At 36.1% G+C, this 19,481-nt stretch overlaps 1 protein-coding gene across 4 annotated transcripts in view; it reads left to right on the top strand.

Annotated features, from left to right (window-relative positions):
• The window catches only part of LOC105222359 (zwei Ig domain protein zig-8), a 282,802-nt gene that overhangs the window by 149,891 nt on the left and 113,430 nt on the right, over positions 1-19,481 (top strand). For all 4 annotated transcript variants that reach the window (XM_049451727.1, XM_049451728.1, XM_049451726.1 and 1 more), the window contains exon 4: positions 7,823-7,934. The gene's annotated coding sequence lies outside the window, so the exon portion shown is untranslated. The remainder of the gene's footprint in view (positions 1-7,822; positions 7,935-19,481) is intronic.

Below are 19,481 nucleotides of genomic sequence, written 5' to 3'. Positions count from 1 at the left end.
CAATTTATATTTAGTCGACGACCAAAGCATTACACCGATGTGCTGTGACTACTGATTGCCGCCGGCTGTGTCAGCGCTAAATTTTTATTGGCAGCAATGTAAAAATACCGAAAGCTGCTCAAATTGCGACCAACTGCTGTAGAGCGCCGCCCAACGCACACACCTGCAACAACCACAGTAACATCTGCTGCTTAATCCCTTTTAACGGCGTCATTGTTGCGCTCTACGTTAAAACACGGCCGGCGTTTAGCCGCCACTGTACTCTTGGCGTAAAATACTTTTTATCTTCATCTCGAGTATTTTTTTTCTCGAAATCACTCCGCCTTTTTGATGGGCGCGCCAGTATTCGAGTATTTTTCTTGCGTGATGGTGGCGAGGCGCGTTCTGATGTCGGCGTTGATTGTTATCACCATTAATGTTGGCATCACGATTATCCATTTTCGAGTGGCGAACGTAGGTTGTCTTAAAACGTTGATTTCTCTCTTTCCCCCGGACGAAACTACAAAGCGTTTGTGGCCACGTGTAGGTGTGCTTGTATTTGTGACAATAATGCAATTTGGACAATTTCGTGTAATAGACTTTTACGCACCAGAAAGTTGTTCGCCATGAATTCGGAAATTCACATTTAACTTTCACTTAATTTCATTTTTACTCGCAGCACTTAAAATGTCTGAGGTTAAGCAGACTTACTGTTTGCAAACTTAGTGGCCACGTGTGTGTTGTTGTTGGCTTAGAATTGCTTATTGGCATTTGTGCGCATACTTTCTTAGTACTGGAGTACCATTGACCACTTGAGATATAATTTTGGGCGGAATATTAAAATCGGGAAAATTAAGTTAGAGCATTTGTCGTAAACTGGTTTAAGTGAATGAGCGAAACCGAGCAAAATGTAACATTAGGGCAATCGTAATATCGATGAATTTTCAGTTTACATATAAACTTGTAGCAAATGTGTTAAATATATATTATCGTGCTCTTACTCTAGTATATTTAGTATCAGCAATCCTGAATGCCATATGCTAAAATTGATGACAAAAATTTTCAAAAAGTCTATTAGCCATGCGGTTTGGAGGCAAGAGTAAGGGTAATAGTAAGAGTTCGAAACCAGATGATAACAATCCCTTTATAAATTGTTGTCTTGGCGAAAAATAATTTCAATTATTAAGCAGTATGCCTTTCTTTCTTCATTTAAAGCAACCAGAGATGCCGCCGATAAGTCTTATGTGAGTTAGCACTATTGCATTTTGAACTTTCCTCTTGAAATTTAGCAATCAAGTTATCTTAACAACTTTTTAATCCGTAAAGATGCACATTCTGAGAAAATGAAGGAGCTTTTTTAGATACAATATAAAAAAGATAAGGGTTTGCCATTATTTTTTAAAAATGATTTCCAGAAAGTGGCTCGATTAAATTCCAGCCGAGGGATCCAATTTTCGACCGCTTTTTGCAACAATTGGGGACATAAATCAGCATGCCGACTATAGACAAGCGACTTCCCAAAATCAGACAAAAAATTGCCTGGTGGTATTAAATTTCACCATCTTGGAGGCCACGACACAGACCCAAGTCGAGAGATGATGCGCTCACCAAAGTTTTCTTCATTAAATTGATTGTTTCGTTGGCTGTATGGCTTGTAGCGCAGACATCAAGGTACCACAGGTCATCCGTAGCAACATCCTCTCATACAGTCACGATTCATGGCTTCAGAGCGGAGAAAGTTTGCTAATTGTAAAATGACACACGAAACAGGGTGCGAGTCAAGTAACACCTATCAAAAATGCAATGTCTCAAAAAATGTTGCCTTTATCAAAACCACACATCTAAACAGCAATTCACATCCTAGAAGGTTTTTAGCCTCACCGCACTAGTACCAGAACTCCTACGATTACGATAAGATGAACCTTGTTGGTTGTTGGCCATGCCCTGTTGAGTTCATGCAGCTGCCAAAAATCCAGTAAAATTCAAAGAAGGTCAAGTAGCTGACTGATAGTCAGGACAAAGACCTTTTGACTAGCCTTGAGAGAGCAGTACTCCATTATTCTGGCAGTCCAAACTATACCAGACGGAGAGCTCTTTCAAAAGAAATAGTTAAGGAAATTCAAACCTTTCTTATTTAATACAAAGTACAATAGATTCAATAAAGTTCTGAATACAACATCATTCAAATGGCTTCCACGTCTTTTTTCAGGAACGGATTCGACGAACCCAATGTTTGAGTACTTTTTCCACTAAATCAAGTCGTGCGTCATTAACAGCACGTTTAAGCTTGATCTATAAAGCTTGAAGAGAGCTTGGTTTATTGCTAAGGCATAGTTAATGGTGTTAAATCACAACTTCTTGGAGATCATTCATTGTCACAAATGCCAGCACTGAGCTCACTAACTGTGTGCCAAAACTAGTCAAGGAGTGTCTGAACTCACTATAAGTAGCATCAAGATACTATATACTTTATTATACTCTCTTATGTGCCAGGTCATATCGCTAGTAACTACTAAGCTGATGAGACAGCCAACATTTCTCTCCTCACTTTGGAATGGGAACGAGTTGGATCTCTATTGGTATCTTGCGTTCTAGCACAGGACCAATGAACCTCGTGTGCACCTAACCACTGCAGTGTGACTGCGAGATCCTTTTGATATACACGATCTACTGAATAGCTTGCCCTTAACAATGTATATAATATTGCTATCATAAGAGTTCATACTGGACATTTCCAATAAAAATTCATGCGGTAAGGCTAACAAATTTATCGGACGCAAATTTTTTAAATTTTATGGAAGAGGGTTAGGTATAAACTTCCATACACTTTTTTCTCTATTGTACAGCCTCTGCGAGACTGAGGCGAATAGATCTCGGCAGTCTTGCCAGGAAATTAAAATAGTTGAAATTTACATTAGCCTTCTCAACAAATTTTTTGTAATATCAAAACGCTTCGATATACATATAAGGATGATCTTATGATCAATTATAAGTGACATATATACGTATATATGTCGACTACATATGTACGTGTGTAACTCAACTCCTAAACGCCTCTCTCACACTACGCCTCTTATACTCAGAGATAGGAGCTCGTAGTGTGGGTGGCGAATAAGTAAGCTTATGATTAGAAAATCATTATTGTTTAAGCACTTGAAGTGAATTAAAGTTTAAATAATTTGAGTTAAACCGTGTGTTTATTTTTCTACTTATATATGAGTTTTAAGCACCCCAACGAACCGGCGTCCTAAGCTCTCTAAATGAGAACCCTGTAGTATCGACCTCTTAACCTTACCTTCTGCCTTTCACTCTTAAAGTCTATTAAAAAGCATTGTCGGTTGGTAATTGAAATCTAAATATATTATTTAATGAGCTCATGTGATCAACGCTTCTAACGAAATTCTAATTTCTAGTTTCTAAAATAGAATTTGTACTTTTAAGCACGAATCAAAAAACGAACAAGCAAGGACCTTTGTCACGAACCAGTGATTCACAAAGCATACATTTCTTCTAGACATTCAAAAGTTAGAAGCAATAAAGAAGCATTGACAACGAAAGCATGCGAAACGGAAGTGCTGAATAACGGAAAAACGTTGCCGAGAAGAAATCCTTTTCTAACTTTTATAACATATTTATTAAAATTTTAATTAAAAATCTCTTTCTTTCACAACTTCGCAAACTGGAGTGGGGAGGGAATACTTGCAGCAAGCGCTGCACGATAGTAAGCTTACATACGCACAGTTATATGTATGTATGTATGTATATGCTTGTAATATGACTTTTCGAAACTGAGTGAAGCTGCCGTGCTCTCTAAACTCAACACACACACAAATACATACATACAACGAAAGTGATGTGAAATTTATGAGTAACGGAGTTTTGCGCCGACAGAGGAATTTTGATAAAATACTAACGGATTCGGAGTCTGTGAGCAGCTTGTGTAGCGGCATGAAACCGGAAGCTGGGCAACAGACAAAAACGCTGTTGTGGCAGAGTTAAATATGCGGATTAATGTGTAAAACAACAACAAAAGCACAATTAAAAGCGGGGCACAGCAGGAGCAGCAAAAACAAAAACGCCGCGCTGTGTAACTTTTCAACCACAAACACACACACACACGCGGAATTGGGCAACAACTAAGCGAAACACAGTGGGCGGTTGAAACAAAATTAATGACATTTTTTTTGCGACTTCCTCTTTGAAATTTAGAACGTTTGCGCTTCCTTCGTCAACCTCAACAGTTGAAATGGCGAAGCGGGAGAAATACGTGGGAAAAATCGAAATTCGTTCGCAAGAAATTTCGTTGAGTTCGTGAAAATTTTTTCTGTGCGAAATTTTCGGCGAAGCCTTGTGACAATTTTGGTGTGTGCGTGTGTTTGTGTGGCGTAGCGGCGTGCAACAGGAGAGCGTGAATTAAATTCGCCTTGAAAAAGTTTTCGCCACGGAACGCTAGTGAACCAGGGGGCGGTTGTGCGCTGCCAACAAATTAGCTGTGATAATTAAAAAATAATATCGCCGTCAAGGGTATGTCGCTAACGAGTGTGCGTGTGTGCGCTGTGAGTTTTTCTGGAGCCGCAAATACATAAAGATACCAACGGAACAGGCTTACTACCTCCGTAGGCCACTCTAGACAGCTCAGTAAATAGCAAATTTAACTTCCAAAGCAATTAGCGTAATTTGACTGTGGGTAAGGTCGGCGGGTGAGGCTACTTATTGAGATAGGCAAGGATCTATGTTTAAACTGTTGACGAGTGCCAAGCAAAAAGTAAATAAGGATTTATTGATTACTTTGCGCTAAAGTTTTTATATTATAATTACTAATTACTCCAATTAAATTAGTTAATTTTTAAGATTCTCGAGTATCCACTTCAAAGTCAGAAAGTTGATGAGAAGCTATTTGTTTTTTTTTTTTTCATGAAAAAATGCGGCTTAAATTGAATTCTGTATGTTTTTATAAGGAAAAAATTTGAATATTTTACAAATACAGAGAAAGAGGAAAGACTTTTAGGTCATCGACTACAGAAACAAGAAATTTTGAAGCATTATTAAATATTACTCTCTAATATATTACTATAATGGAAAATAATTAGGGCTAACATGTTGGAGAGTCCATAAATATAAGTTTTATAGAATAACTGATTAAGTGCATAACTCTCCCAGCAACTTTGAGAGTCTGCTAAAATAAGCGCAGACAGTGTTGGTGCATCTTACTTTTGCCTACATTAGGATGCGAAAAAATAGTAGACCTGGACAAAAATTTTGAATCGTAATACTGCTTTACAGATACACTCAATAAACGTTGCTAACTTGTAGAAATTCCTGGCATTTGGAATGGTTCAATATCGGATACCTGATAAATATATGTGGGACCTTGCACCCACAACACGCCTGAAATTGTCGCTGTCGCTTCGCATTGGTTAAAAATGTTAATTGAATTAGGAGACAGCAGCAAAGAAAAAGAAACTTGAATTTCATTATTTTAATTATTACAAGGAGTTCAATTGTTAGTAAAGAAATTGAAGAATAATGTGTTATAAGCGAAGGTCGTTAGAATAAATTCAAAAGAAGAGATGCATTTATCTTACGAATTCCTATTATTCAATAAGTATTCCGATTGAATTTTGTCATTACAGTCAATGAATAAGCGAAGTAAGACGAGGGCAGGACGAAATATCTTCTGTCATCAAACTAATAGTCATCGCACTCGCGACTTGACTCCCACATCAGTGCTGAGAGTCAAAACTTCGAAGTCGTAGATAATTTCGTCCATCTTAGAATGAGCATTAACACCATCAACAACGTCAGCCTTGAAATCCAACGGGAATAACTTTGACTGAGAAGGCAAATGCAAATCCAAATAAAATGTTTCAAATGGCCAAACATGTGGCCTTAGCATCTAAAGTTCACTTTTGATCGGTCAATGTTTGAGATATACAACTGAAATTGAAAGAGAATCTTTTCCTAATAATGGTAATTCTGTGTAACAAAAATGCGTTGAATCGGGAGCCCCATATACATACCTCTGTGTGATTTATCTCAATGAAAAGGAGAGTGTATTTTATTCATACTCGTAACAGTGTATCTTTGCGGATAAATGGATAACATTGGGCTAAAATTGTACCAAGTCTCCTTATATATTAAATAATATCAGGCTTTTCGAACATCCTCTGACTTTTCTCCATGTGGAATGAAACCGTGAAATTATTTGGTTAGTATGTGATATGTTAATAATATGTAGGCGAATACCCAGGCTTTAGGCGTTTGAGACAAAATTACTGTCGTGCGCAGTAAGGGTGAAATAATCTAATTTTCCTTCAAATAAACTGGGTTGCTAAATGACGCCTCAGTGGTTATCACTGTATCGCACGGTGGATGTAATGGTCATCTAGTAAGTATTGTTGTTTTGGTATCTATCGCAGCATCCTTCTCATTATTTCTTTAATAAGTTTAACGCCTTTTTTTTGATAAATTATCGAAATGAAAACAAAACCGTCTTTATTTACTATGCCAAATATAATATGAGGGCGATCTGTCAACCAGTTTGTTTCCAGCACCTGCTTAAGTCGGTACACCGCAGTAGTGCGTTGCGATTTTTACATCGATCAAAGAATTTGTCTAAAATTTTGTAATTCTAACCAAATTTCGTTTGCGGAAACATTGTGAATGTTGGAGAAGGCTTACGGTTATTTTTTCAAAACACAAACCTATGAGGGGTTCAAAACCTTCAGAGATGATCGAAAGATAGTTGAAGTCATGCCTCGACCTTCGACCTTTTCAACTGATGAAAATATTAAAAAAGTTAAGGGTATATAATGCTTGTCAGGAAAGCGATGGAGAGGTAGTAAGAAAGCTCGACATGTCTCGCGAGCTCTTTCGAACGATTTTGGTGAAAAATTTGGGTATGAAACACGTTCTTGCCCACCCGGGCTGATAAAGCTGAATGTTTTCCAAAAAGCGTATCCTAATCAAGTCTATTTGAGCATGTTTCATCGTTTGAATTCCGAATCCACATTTATGGAGAGAATGAGAACTGACGATGAGACATGTGTTTATGAGTTTGAAATGTAACCAAATCAACAATCGTCGGAATGGATATAAATGTTGATGAATAATTAAATATTTTTCATTTTTTTACAATTTCCGGGTGCTTTTTTGCACCATACAAACCTTTCCACAACCTATAAACGTTAATTGTCTTTCAAAATATTTAATCAAGATTTTAAATCATTTTTATTGCGTATGGAAGATTTGAGCAGCTAGCGATACATTATTCACCATTCGTATGTACATACATAAGTAAATTTTGGATACAAAAAACGTTATTTTACAGTTTCAACACAATGTCGTCAATATGCTAGTGTTTCACAGATACTGAAATTTTCAAATTATTAAGCTTCATATTGCATCAAAAACATTTTTCCATTCACACAACAAAAAAGATGAATATAAATTTGACAAATATTCCAATTTCTGCAAAGACTTAAATTTCATTTATTGGCTTACGGAAAAGATAAGCCCAACAAATGTATTCAATCTCAAACAGTTTATGACAAAAGTATTCATATTCTGTAGCGCAAATATTTATATTTGTCAAGACACATTACGAAATGAAAGTGACCGCTCCCTACGAATTGCCTTCGCAACCCAATCGTAAATATTTAAATTGTAAGTAAATGCGAGCATTAAGAATTTTTAGAGCATGCAACGCACCATTCTCTTGCATGCACATTGATATGCATAATAAAGTGAATACATTATGGCTCATAAATAATTAATAACACTTTCGTATGCTTTTAGTGAATTACAATAATTTTTTTTTTGTGAACCTTTTCCCTACTTGCAGCACCGGCTAGAGGCAAACAAAAACAGCACAATCATTTTGAAATCGCCAAAAGAAGCAAAACATTGCATACGCGTATGGTTGGCAACACCAAAAGTCATATCGAGTTACTAAGGTAAGTACAGCAGGCAATTTATGCATTTAATGCTTTGCGCATGCGCACTTAACCCACCGTCAGCCATTTGAGCAGCTGATTGCTATGCATAAATGGTCCCTATTTCTGAGGCAATTGACCGACTCTTTGTCGAATTGCCATCATTTACATACGCATACAACACTTAGCGTGGATGTGTGTGTATGTGCGTGTGTGTGTTTGGCAATTTAATTTAATGGTTGCATATTTTAAATTTGCACGGACATGAGCAAATGAAGAGCGTGTCGGTCAAGCGCAAGTGTGTGTGGATGTGCGCATTTAAATGTATTTTGGTGTAAAGTACAATTGTATACGTGTGCGTGTGTGCGTGAACATATGTTTTCGCATGTAAACGCACGCATAAGTGTTGGTGAGCTTGAAGTGGTGTCCGCACAATCCTTTAGCATTTCATCTCATTTGGCCATTTTAATGGCAAACATATGATAATGAAATGGCCAGTCATGCCATTCAGCAATAACAGATCCACAAACATATGTACCGTTATGTGTTGCTTAAGCGCCCATCACTATGAATGAAAATTAACAGGGCAGTGTGCTTAAGTGTGCGTGTTCGAGAGAGTGTGAGGGTGTGTGTGTGGATGGGAATGGCAAATGAATTACTGCTCGAGTGGCTTGAGTGCACAACAACAATAACAACAAATAATGTGAGAAGAAGAATGCTTGGAAATTCATATGAAAGACAAATGAAGCCACAGGCCAAGCCGAGCGCCGCACGACAATGTGACACAGACACACACGCATATCATCAATGTGCTCGAATATACGAGTGCCACATTCTATTCTATGCCTCACACACATACATACACACAAGTGTCACGCAATTTCTTGCTTTACTTCCTTGCCTTCATTGTGGCAATTATTTTGCTTTTCTTTGCCATTTCAATGGCAGGCATTAAATAATATTAAATTTCATAGCCTTTAACATCCTGCTATACACACACACATGCACGCTTCCACGCAAACGATGGTAAACTATATGCCTGCCCACTCACACATACAAAGGCGTGCATATTTACAGCTCACGCACACACATACACAAATTATTTCTTATATACTGCCTACTATCCGCTTTTGTGCGCCCTTTATTAATACCCGCTTTGTTGGCCGCACCCATACGCCTGCAACTCGCCGCAGCTGCTCTCATTTGCTGACCATTTTTCCATTCATTTCAACTGAATCGCAATAAATGATGCAAACAATGCGAAAATATGAACTACGAAATGCGCAAAAATTGCAGCTGCAAGTGCGCTCACACGAGCTGGACGTTGACCACACCAACACGCACGCACGCACGCACGCACACTTACATGTGTATATAAGCCGTTTCTTCGCTTCACTCCAAGGAGCTGGTGCAAGCAAACACTTCTTGTACAAATATAGTGCTTTAAGTGATTGTCCATTGCTGCTGTCACTTGTGCCCATTTCGCACAAGTGTTCAACTTCTCTATGGAGTTAATATACACACACACATTTGTACATTTCTTCCATGTTTATTTAATTTGCTTGCAAAAATGTCGCTCCATAAACGATATGTGCGCCATACAAGAATCCATGAGCAATAAATGTTGGTGAGAACGTGCCAGTGGCCTTAACGGTCATTACTGGCATATTTGGAATATTATATTGTTTGAAATGTGCGGCTTGATATTATGGAAAAACGGAGAACAAAATTTAAGAAATATTTTAATATGCGTTTCTGACAACAATGGATTTATAAGTTAAGACAAGCTGCTCTCAGAAGCGAAGTACATAAATATTATTTAAAAGCAAAAGCTTAATAAATCTCCGTACTATCATGTTGCCGATCAATTCATTCCACACTAGATACATGAACATGAAGATTACCAAGACAAATCTGGTCTGGCCGAAAAGGTTTCGCTCAATGATTTTTTTAGCTGATAACTCGTTGAAAGGTATGAACTCTATGCACTAAACTCTAACTCTCAAAGGTGGATAAACTCTATTTGTTATTATCTTAAGCTAAAGGAATATATTCTGAGAGTATTGAACTTCTTACATGAATAAATTAAACAAAATAAGCTCTACTACTACTACATTTTTTAAACATTTTTCTCATATAATAAGTTAAATCTTTATATACATAAATCTTCTGACCATGTGTTTGCATTTGAACTGCTCCTAAACGGATGGACCGATTTTGATGAAATTTTGTGTGTATGTTCAAGGAGATTCGAGAATGGTTTAGATTTACAATTTGGTCCACTGGAAAATGTTTTTTAAGTTATTTTTTCATTTTTAATCAATTGTTAATTTTGGAATCTTTGACCGATAGATGGCGCTACCATCGCAGTATCCAATATTAAAACCTTAAATTAGCGTAAACGAGCTTTAAAGAAAACGATGCCAAAGTAAAGGGCGACATCTGTGGATCAAGTTTTTATATTGTGGACAGAGTTGTTCGTTCTTAAGTAATAAATTGGGTGATTCAATACATCTATGGGTAGCTATAACATTTTTTTCATACCTGCTAACTATTGGAGGGGGTATCTTGAAAGGCAATTTAAAATTGCAAAAGGTCTGGCATAAAAAAAATAGCGGCATAACTGAAGTGTTGATAAAAAATTTGAGATGTACAGAAATCTTTTCGAAGCATTGTACAGTGCAATGCAATATTTAAATGGGAACGATGAATACATATGTATATGCGTAAAATTTCAAACTGATCCTTCCTGAAAAATAATAAAATTGCTAAATATTGGGAATGGTAGAATAGAACCGCAATCAAATACACAATGCAATGAATTAAAACTGACTCATTTATCATTCGATGAATAATATACCACGGGCATCCCAAAAGACTGATGCCATAACCTTGCCAGCCGATTTTTTTGTCTTTCCACGCTTGAGAACCGTTTCTTAATATGCAGTCCACTAGGCTGACAATCGATTGGACTCGATTGATTTCACTGATGCACAGCCCAAATTCAATAGTATTTTTACCCCAAAAACCAATTCTTTCTTAACGCACGAAATACTTTTTGATTCATTTTTGTTGCTTCATCAAAAATGCGATTATTCCTTAACTAATATTTATAATCTAACTAATAGAAATCATATAGATGATATTAGTAATACTATCTATGTATCAGCCATTGTAAAACCTAAGCGGGTCCTCTAGTATTTTATAAGAAATTTTTACTGTTTATAAGCATAAACTATTAACAAAGAAATTCTAAAATTTTTGGAATAAAATATTTTAAGCTCGGCCATTGCTACGCCATTTCTGGTGATTCCTCGAAAAAAAGATGCACCCGCATTTGCATGACGATTCTTTAAAGGATCCTAAAGTGAAAAAATACATATTGTAGTTAAAACTTTAACTTAGAACTTGAACAAAGCAAAACAATCTGAAAATTGGATTTTTAACAGACATTTTTACAAAAAATTAAAATTTCAGAGAAAATTGCGCGACATATTTTTTTTCTCAAATTGTTGTATTAGAAAAAAAGCCTTCGTGAAGGTCTTTAAAAATTGTGTATGAAATATCTGTGCACAATGTAAAGCAGATCAGTTGAGTAGTTCTGGAGAAATCTTGCCAACCGACTTCAAAAACGCAGTTTTCGTAGACGCCGCTCTTAATCTACCTATGTAGCCACGAGCGCACAAGTTCTCAAGACTATATATCCGGAACTATTACTCAGATCAACTTGAAAATTTAGGACAATATTCTACAGGTGTTGTAGAGTTAAATTATTTGATTTTGAAATATAGTACCATAATATTACTCAAAGCATTGAGCATGTGCAGCTAAAAAATTTCCTCATTTGCTGGAAATTGCAGGGCACCATCCGAAAAGAACTGCGGCGCTTGAATGTAATGAGCTCTTCTCGATAGCGTTCTCCATTATGATTTCACCTGGTTTCAAAAGCGTATACAGAGTATTACTTTGGCACCAGTCATATTGGGTTCTGCCGTTGATTTCAATAGTTTCCAAGTTTCACATATAATATTATTTTGTATGTAGAGTTGTTGTAATGGATCGCTCTCTTAATATACTTGTACTACTACTGTGATCCAATTGACATAATCTAAGCGATATATGATATACAAAGAAGCATGCGCAAAGGCAGAAGCTTCCAAATACATCTTCGAAAAACTGGAACAATTGAATAGTAATAGAGTTAATCCGTCTCTTGGCAAATCGCACGAATATAGTTATAGATCCTATACGAGTAGTAACCTTTTAGTATTTCTTCGCTTTCTAGTTACAACTCTTCATCTATCACGATATGTTTAAGGTGATACATACGTACAATCTTTTCTTGGACAAAACTCTTACATTTTGTAGCAACATGTTGAAAGAAAAACATAATCAAACTTATTAATTAAGATACGGCTCAACTTATAAGCCGTCTACAAGTAATTTACTACCTACTCTTCGAGTTGTGCAAACTTTTTTTCTCTTATGACATATATGTACCATATGTTGTATGTTTAATATTCTAAGCTTACACAACATTTTGCATTTCCTCCTACTTAATTTAAAATATAGGACTTATGCATAGGTGTCACGACTTTTAACGACGGCTTGTGATACGTAAGTATCACAGGTAAAATGTTGCCTGTACAGAATTTATTATTTAGTTCAGCTAGTTTAAAAAAAATTTCATCCTATTTTTTGTGTAATAAAATATGAAAATACCCATAGATATGTATATGTATATGACGAACTCTGAACAGCATTTCACGTTAAATCGTAACATAACACCCAAGCATAAGCTGGAATTACGTGAAAAGCTCAGTTATCATTATTCAACAAAAAAATATAAAAATAAAAGAAAAACAACCAGCGAAAAAATGCAATGCAGTGCAACCGTACACACACTCACATAAAAGGGCCGAAGTCGCCACCTACGCCCAGATCAACTGATTATATACACGAGTCACCCCACCGTTGCAACAAGGAATAATAAAATAAACGAGTGGTTTGTTAGCGCAGCAGATGACAAAGTGAAACGTGTTCAAGTGATAGGTTTTCAACGTAAATGCACAGCATGTGCCACATAGATAATGCATGGTGCAACACTTTTTAGTGCCACTATAAGACACTGTAAGAGCGAATGATAGCAAGATGAAAGCAAAAGGTACATAAAAGCAGCCAAGTAGCAGAACAGATAGTGCACACAAGTGCATTTGCAAATGCTTACGACAACAACAACTACCAGCCGAGTTAACTTGTTGACTCACTTGCCGCACGACCGACTTGCTGGGCTCAAACTGTCTACCGGACCGATGTACCACAAAGCTAACAACAACAAAAGCAAAGCCACGAAGCTTTATTTAGCGCTAAAAAGTGATTTTGGCCACTAATACCTCAACCGAGTACGCCAGCAATCACAGCAGTCGGCAGCACGTGACGCTCGCAACGAGGCGAGTGCGGCACGTGCCTTTTGTTGTCCGGAATGAGGTCAACAGCTACTATTCGCTGCAATATTAAACTGTATTGAGATTGTCTAAATATTAATTTGCAACAAATTTCTTTTGTGCTCACATTTATTGCAGTAATGTGGGTGTGTGTGTGTGGCGGTATTTGTAAATGATACCCTTCAATATTCTACAGCTTTGTGTAAAGTACTGCAATTTGTAACGGTAACTTATCTGCGACTATTTCCTTAGATCAGCTGACGTGCTGGAAAATGTGCATCGCTTACAAATTCTGCTTTATCTGAGATATTTATATATATATATATGTACATATATCTTAGTAAAGATTATATTCATAGTTTTTCTTCTCCCTCATCATCCTAAACCGCTCTGCGGACTTCGTTATACGGTACCTCGTCAGCTGAGCTGCATTGCGCAACTTCCACTTCTAATAACTGATAATTTTATACAGTTACTTATGCTGATATTATGCTTTGAGAATTACGTGCATCAAGGAGCGCATCATTTTCAGGTAGCTATAGCCAGTGTACGGGCAACTACTGCAGTATTTGGTGGAGGGTGGCTATATTGGTGTCTTATTTACCTTGCTTTATATGTTTTCAAGCAGAGATTCAGCTAAATTCCTTTTAATTTACGTTGCTCTTGTCTTTTGTCTTGTGATTACATTGAAGCTTTGAGGTTTTCCAAGAACTCAGTTCTCATTTATTTAGCCTTCTACCCGCAAGCTTTTAAGAGAAATATGCAAATGCAAGCGATGCAGCTAAGAAGAAGCTGAGGGTTTGAAGCTTGTACACTGTTTCCAATTAATTCGAAAATATTATTACACAAGTGCGCTGTCCGATGTTCCGGGAAAACAGTATTCGATTGAAAACTGAAGGAGATCTACTCCCTTAATACATAGTTTATATGAACAGAACGAGTTGAAAATTTTCATTTAAAATTTGCGAACATATTCTAAATAGTTCTTCAAACAATTTATGGAATTAAAAACTATATTTTTTGAATCATCTAACCAATTTTGGTGCTTAACTAACCGGGAGAAATATATCTCCAGCAATTTTTCTCAGCAAAAGCAATATATTTATAATAATTCCGCCAGTTTCGAACGAATATATAGTATTGTAGTATTGCAACGTTCAATGTTATTTGTTTTCTGTCACAATAACAACAAGAAAGGGTGCAGTCGAAGTTTTGAAATTTTTGAGTGACACATTGAAGTAGAAAGATAGAAAAGAAAGTGTTTTTAAATCTTAAGAAACACTGAAATCGTAGAACTTGGTTTAGGAAATCTTATTAGAGTTTTCAAAAGTTAGCATTAGTTCTAAAACATACGTTCACGTAATGCAACTAATGTAAAAATAATAATAAATTGTTAATAATCTGATTGGCTAACTTTTGCCAAAACGTTTTAAATCTTTATTCACACTTGTTTTTGCTATATATATTTTTAAAAATATAGTATAGGTATACTTTCAACTTGCCACACCCTACTACCATAAACTACTATAAACATAACTAATGATTTTAATCTACCTTCACTTGCTTCTTTCTGCCCTTTTTCCTCACTATAATAATGATACCTTGTCCCAGCAGGTCTCTACATACCTTAGGTGTGAACAACAACGGAACGTTGGGGCGTATACGTAACATTTGTGTAAAATTTCACATCGCGTATAAAATCGACTTTTTCATACATCGCCATAGATTATCGAGCGAAATTAGTGTTATTTATTTCACTGCATTTACATTGCACGCACATGAAGTTTTTAACTCACAACTGCAATAAATTATTTAATCGCGTGCATATGGCATAAGCATCTACTGCGCACATACGTACCTACATACCGCCATGAAATTTTAACGAAGTGCAAAACGTAATAGTTAAATAAAAACAAGTAAGCAGAGCAAAGCTCGCGTATAATAGAAAATATCAAACTATTGGAACTTGTAAGGATTAAAGTCAGGGAAGCAACTGCAGGTAAATGAGGTTGTTAGTTATATGGGGTCCAAGGTGATTTTTCACCAGATTTTGTTTATTCTAAGCACAAATTTTAAGAAAAACACGCGCTCTTAATTTTATGAAGATAATTCACATTTTGGCCGATATAATACTGTATAAAGTCGAAAATCTCTATATTATGTATATATAATATATATATTGGAGATAAGGGAGGTATTGACCCGATTCAACCCATTTGTACCACACAACCTTACTACTATCCGCAAAGGCTTCTCTCTGAATTTCAATTATAAATCTAAAACTTTGACCAATATTTCCGGTAAAAAGTCAGCTATAGGTATTGGGGCATAAGAATTCGGTATTTAAGGGCTTGAACAGTTTTTGTTGGATTTTTGGTTTTTTTAGAGTGTTGACTGACTGTGGCATGTGATGAATCACTTGGACAAAAGCAAGGTAAATCAATGTTACAACATGTGTACAGAGGGTCAAGAAGATGTCGCTTGTTTGCCATTTGCACTATGATAACGCCCCTGCTTACGCCTCGTTGCTTCTGAGCGAATATTTGGCCAAAACAAAGCATTAGTGGTGCCGCAGCCACCATAATCCCTACACCTAATTTCTGTGATTTTTTTCCTCCCAAAATTTAAGAGGCTCGTGAAAAGACTACGCTACAATTGAAGAGATAAATTCTGCATTGAAGATGCAGCTAAACAAGATCATAAAATATTACTTTCTTAAGAGTTTTGAGAGTTGGAATAAGCTCTGGTCGAAGTGCAATGTAACTGGAGATGATTATATTCAATATTTTAACAAACACTTTCATAAGTAATACAAAATTTACGATAGTCTTTGAAAAAGCCTCATACTTAGTAGTGCCTTCGTCGAAGGAAGGCAGATAATCCAAAAAGTTAATAATAAGAATAATTAAACTAAATATGGTACATCACATTTTGAGTTACGTATACGCCACGTGCATGATGATTGGATATATTCTAAGTATATTGAATTGTTTATATAATACTTCCGCTGAAGCAAACACTAAATCAATATACACGAGGCTACCAATAATGCAGACGAAGTCACGTATTTCTTTAACATGGCCGCTGTCAAATTGTATTAATTCAATTCCATAGGGAAAATAAGTAAGTAAATATGAGAACACACATCTCTCACGATTAGTGCTCAAATAAAGCAAATATAGTACTTTCTCATATTCTCAAACAATTTTGCGCATACTAGCATTCTTATATATTATATATACATATATATTATTTTAACTGATTTTTCTCTGCGTGCAGTCGAATTCAAATCCATCAAAACCATTAAACTATCATAACATAACAGCGAACGAGGCAAAATAACATAGTAAATAGACGGAGCTTCTGGAATTACTTATGTATATTAATTTTTGTTTGTATTGAAAATACACTATTTTATAAATAGCAATTGTTATCATTTATCTTTCAATATGTGAGCTAACGACAGTTACGTCGGCAGTTGATGCTTGTCTTGATCACGTAGACCAACGAAACACATAAAATCATGACAGCATTTCTAACTTATGTACATTTGTATATATGTATATGTATGTATGTTTCAGTTTATACACATGTATATATATATATACAAATACATGTACCAATTAATAACAAAATAATATTTTCACTTTGAGTAACATTTCAATGACACACCCTGTGAATTATCATTTATAATTGCGTTCTGAACATGACAGAGTTGCTATTTTTGGATTCATTGAAGGTTAATTGGTTTTATATGTAGTAGTGTAGTAGTTTTATATATAGTAGTGATAGCTAAAAGCTTTTACATAACCCTTGACTATTGTTATTCATATCAAAGTGCTCCATTCTCGAACTTGTGATGATTACTTGTAGCTAAGTGGTGCTGAAAGAATAGAAACCTTCCTTTTTATCATTAAATTCTATTCCAAAAATAGCAAGAGGAAGTTTTTATGATAAAGCCAAAATAATTAAACGAGGGTGGTATGACATTAAACAATTTTTTTTATATAGTGTTAAGACTTTAAAATATCATTATGGAAGCGATTTGTCGTCACGAGACTCCATTAGTATTTTTTGGCGAATTTTTAGATTCGAATATTTGAATGCTTTGTGGATCAACTAGTCCTTTTTTAGATGTTGGTGTCATATTGATATGACAGTGTGCTAGTTAGATAATAAAAATATTATTGTTGAGTAAGCGTATAAAACTAAAACAAAAGTTGTTTGTACTATTTATCAATATGCCTACGAGATGTCTTATTATCGATTCCAAGTTGCAAAACCAGAAGTTGTAAGCTCCCAATAGTAACTTTTCATAGTATGTTAAGCTGCCTGTTTGATAAGATGCAGCGGTATGAGCTTCAGCATGACTTCAAGTGCTGCGGTTGGGCAAGTGCGCATTGCTTTTGAAGCGCAGACGCAAGCGAGTCTTTGCAGCTTCGATAATTGAAGGCTTACCGAAGATTGCTTTGCTTTCGATGCCCAAGCAACTGCTTCATAGGCGGCAATAGACCTTACTATCATGGTATACAGACACTTGATGATAGCTGTCTTGCAGCCCTAGTGCATCTGAAGAAGCTCATCTACTACATACTAGGCTCCATTGTAAGGGAGGTAAAATTTCACATAGTACCAAGACGGATCCTACTCACCCCCACAGTGGTTTCAGCAATCCTAGTACGAAGTACAGCCTCTATCCATATGCATAATAGAGTCGCAACATTTCTTTTCTCCAGTGACTTGATGACGCTTGCTGGGGACGCATTACCGAAAGCACCTTCGAGGTCAAAAAAGGTGCAACCTCGCCGTTTCCTAGCGATTTTTGGAGTTCACTATATTTATGACATTATATTGAACTTTTCACAAAGCTAATATGAAATTGTAAAAAAATAAAGCTTTCAAGTCGGAAGGAAAGTTTCGTTTCGAAGGAGTTATTTGCTTAATAGATCGATGCTAAGATTTTGTGAAAAGTATTGCTGATAAAACTACAACTTGACAGTTTTTATCAACATAATTTTGTCTAAATATGGCTAGAAATTGGATTAGACTACAAAAAGTTGGCGTAACAAAAAAGTTTCTACGATTTTTTTGCTTGTTCCAAGTGATATTATTTCAAATGGATCTAGTTTCCACTGAGACAACAACTCTCAACTTGTTGCCTAGTGTAATTTGAATTCTCGCTTTGAAAGAGACACTTTCTTACACAGGCACAAGCCTGCAAATGAAAGTGCGGCGAACTTTGCCACTTTTAAAGTACGCACCTTTCTTCATTCTTCATTATAAAGCATTTAAATTCGAGCTGTTAAAAGCGTGAAAAGGGTTTGCATTAATGAGTTGCACGCGAAAGTTGTTTTCATCCGCCAACTTGCCTGTAATTTGAAATGTGTCTGCGTGCAGCATTTCAGCGTGCTCAATTTAGACGTGGAATAAGAGCTCGCAAACGATTTTCTCAAGCAATGAAGGCATTAAGTGCTGCTCCTAGAAAATGGTGCACCGTTTGGCGTTTCTACAATTTCGTTTTAAACTTTTCCATGCTTCTCATGGTTTCTTTTCTTCATTTGTGCCAGCTATAAACAATGAACGCGTACGAAAAATTAAAATTCGAGACGGTTTTGTAAGCTGCCTACAAATGCTCCTTGATGCTGCTGCGCTGCTATAGCGACCGTCCACCCGTTTGGTATTGCGCGACATGCATATTTATATGTGTTTGTGTGTGTATGTGTGTGGAATAATGAAACACTTGCTTTGTGTTGGCCCGTCGCTTTGACATTTAACTTTTGCCACTTGAAATGTGAATAAGGAGCAAACGACAAGTGCTGGCTGCTTTTTTCTGTAAAACGAAAACAACAACAATAACCGAAATTATAATAATGAAAAGTACACTGAGATATTTTAGGAATAAATGCAGGGGATAGGAGAAATGCACACATACATAAATACATATGTACACACTGCTGCCTTTGTGCTGAGCTTGCTTCTAATATTTTCATGTACATTTACATACATATGTATTTATATACTATATATTTGAAAGTACATGTGTGTGCATACGTTTCGTTGGTCTCTTAACAGCAATTAACTGAAGAAAATAATTGTTTGTCGACAGCAGCGACGCCACTCTTTG

This window comes from Bactrocera dorsalis, chromosome 3 (genome assembly GCF_023373825.1).
Source record: "Bactrocera dorsalis isolate Fly_Bdor chromosome 3, ASM2337382v1, whole genome shotgun sequence".
NCBI classification, from domain to species: Eukaryota; Metazoa; Arthropoda; class Insecta; order Diptera; family Tephritidae; genus Bactrocera; species Bactrocera dorsalis.
The sequence above is the reverse complement of the archived record's forward strand: the minus strand, read 5'-3'. Positions and strand labels throughout refer to the sequence as shown.